The following is a 3,221-nucleotide window of genomic DNA, read 5'->3' as shown; positions in this document are numbered from 1 at the left end:
CCGAAGAACCCTGATAACGCACCTGGACCGATTCCAGCGGATGCGGTTTTGCAAGATGCGCAGCAGGTCGACGAAACCGTGTGCACCGAAGGAAGCAAACAACATGGCGACCAACAGGAAGCCCAAAAGACTCCAGCCCGGGAAGAACAAGAAGTTAATCTTCATAGTATTTTTGAAATGTTGCAGGCACAACAGTTGGCCATCGCTCGGTTGCAAAGCCATCCGAAGGTTTCCGGCACAGCAGCACTGGAAGTAGTTCCCCCCGCCGAACAAGTACCTATGAGATCAAGAAATAACAGATCGGTAGCCGGCCGTTCCATAGCAAAGATGCTTGGTGATCTCACAAAAATAATCGAATCAGGATCGTGGAAGTTCATGCAGTGGCCGTACCCCAAGGAAGCGACACTGGAACCCATTCCAAAGAAGCTCAAAATGCCAGAACTCCCTATGAACAATGGGACCTTATATCCCAACGAACATATCACTGCCTATACGTGCGCGGAAAAAGGTAACGACCCAAAAGATGATGATATCGAGCCCGTCTTAGTGAAGAGGTTCGGGGAAGCACTCTCGAAAGGAACCATGATGCGGCGTCATAACCTAGCGCCCGATCCCATAAACTCGCTTTCCATACTGGTAGATTCCTCCAAAAAGGCACACGTCGGTGCCATCGAAGCAACGAGAAAGACCGACGCATCTAGGGCCGAGCAAAGGGAGAATGAAATGCTATGGGGATTCACATTGCATTCCCTAATGGAACGAATGGGATTGCCCATGGTCTCGGATAACTGGGCAATACAGGCCTTCACTCAAAGCCTAAACAAACCAAGCCCGACGATACAGTGTAGTTAAAACAATTGATCAGGTACCTAGCCAAGATCTGGTCGGATGCCCATACCCGGCATCAGTCGCAAATCAAGGTCGTGGATACCATTCGGGAGCCTCCTCGGGCTCAACATACCCAAACATGCTCCTGGCAAAGAAACCAATGCCAAATAGAGGGACGTACCGCCCATGCACTGCGGATAGGAGGAACGCCCCGAGATGCGATCTACCTCACAACAATAGGAGAATGGCCCGAGGATGATATCCTCGAGGAATCGTTGACAAAGCCAATTTCGACGAGTACAAATGGCCAGCAAGGGCACCTCGCCCATCAGAGTACAATTTTAACATCGCTATACCAAACATCGTGTTCGCTGTAAGTGAAAGCAGGGACGTTAAATAGCTCAGACCAGTTTGGTCGAATCCCTCTCAAAGGAATCACAGCTTGGCACGGGAACTACATAGCAAGTGTGACCGCGGGGCCGAAGGTAGCCACCAACTGCTAAGGAAAGACGCCAAACGACACGGCAAAAAGCACCGTCGAGAGATGACGAGCGACCGAATTCGAGTTTAGCCCCCAATATGGAAGGCGGCCATGTGGAACGAAGCAAATGGGCCGCAGTGCATTACCACGATGATGGAGGAACGACAACCCTTTCCAAGAACTTATAAAAAAGAGAGCAAAGTTTCTTGTCACCGGAGAAAGGCAGACCTGGGAATATACCCCTAGGGACGCCCTTACATTCAGCAAAGAGGGTACAGAGACCTCATCTCAACCTCACAATGATGCACTGGTAACCTTCTTCCTCACTCGATCCATTTTAAATAAAACATGTGCTCATGAGTTCAGGTGACTCGATCAACATTGTCGGGCCAAAGATGATCGGGAGGTTCAGATCGCCAGGTCAAAACACAACCACCTCTCGAATCTTTGAAAGATTCCAAATGGCAATCGCTACGACAAAAAGGAAGGTCATTCTCCCGGTGTAGCCCAGACTGGATTCCAAGTTCCATGTCATCAAAGGAGGTGCAAGGCACAGACGCCTTATTCAGACGACTACGGATGCATCGCCCAAAGATTGGGTCATCCCCACTTCGCCAAAAGGATGAAATTCCACTCAAGGGATGGAATTAAAACCGTCAGCAGGAAGCGATACGCGACAAGGAGAAATTCCGCATCACATAGCGCATCGCTGACACTAATATCTCCACTCTCGAAAGAGTCAAAGGGTAAATGAACCACATCTTTGGCCAAGCCCGATTAAATGCAGCGGAGGGTTGTACTAGAATCCATACCCCGAAATAGAATGGAACACACCAAACCTCAGAACATCGCCTGCACATCCCGCGGTAAAGAAAAACTACCTACCTCCTTCGTTAATTTTCACTAACCTGTATGCAGACACCCAGCTAGGGCATTCGGGAGTGCTAACTCTATTCGGAGACCCCAAGGCCTTAACAGAACCCACCGCGCTCTTTTCCCTCGGTCGGACTTCCGACCCGAAGAGGGTCTCGCCAGCAAGGTTCTTAGCAGTGAAACATACCAACTGAGGAGGATCCGACAAGATTGCAGGCCTATTTCAGCAATCAAACGATGAAGGGCACCCCTCCCTTCAAGGAGTCATCCGCTCGAAAGGGATGGGGAACGGCGGACTAAGATTCAATAGGGAATCATGCACTGGACCAAACGGTACAAGGAGCCGTGCCTGCGCGGGCTGAGCTCAAAACAACAAAATGACATGTATTTATGCCAAGCAATAAAAGAACATGTTTCATCATCTCACACTCCAAAAAGGAAATTTCAGCATGCTCACACTAGGGGTCCCTCCAGTGAATGCTTCTCGAAATACTCGGAGACTTAGCGTCAATAATTTGGCACCCGCACGACCCCAAGGTCAGAACTCCAGGCTCATAAGACCCCAACAAGGAAACTCCAAGCTCACGAATAACGGCCTTCGAGCCAAAACAAACTTGATGACTCAGAGACTGTCGTCAATCGCCATACACTGGAAAACCCGAAATTGTAAGACCCCGAGAGGGTAGACTCAGTATAACCCAATCTATTTTACATAGCAACAAAAACTGTAAGACCTCAACATGCATGACAAAACTATAAGACCTCAACAGGCATGAAAAAACTTTAAGACCTCAACAGGCATGAAAAAACTGTAAGACCTCAACTGGCATGAAATTTTTTAAGACCTTACTACAGGCATAAAATTCAATCCCGAAGTTTAAGCTATACGTCGCATTTGTAAGAATCCCAAAAGGGCATACCCTCGGTGTAAATGCCTAAGCTATCACTTGGTATCAAAAATTGCTCCGGCCAAACACATATGACTACGGTCAAAACGGCTGCACCAGCCAAATTAACGCGACTCTGGGACTCCTGAATG

Source organism: Nicotiana sylvestris, chromosome 2 (genome assembly GCF_000393655.2).
Source record: "Nicotiana sylvestris chromosome 2, ASM39365v2, whole genome shotgun sequence".
NCBI classification, from domain to species: Eukaryota; Viridiplantae; Streptophyta; class Magnoliopsida; order Solanales; family Solanaceae; genus Nicotiana; species Nicotiana sylvestris.
Note: the sequence above shows the minus strand (reverse complement) of the source record.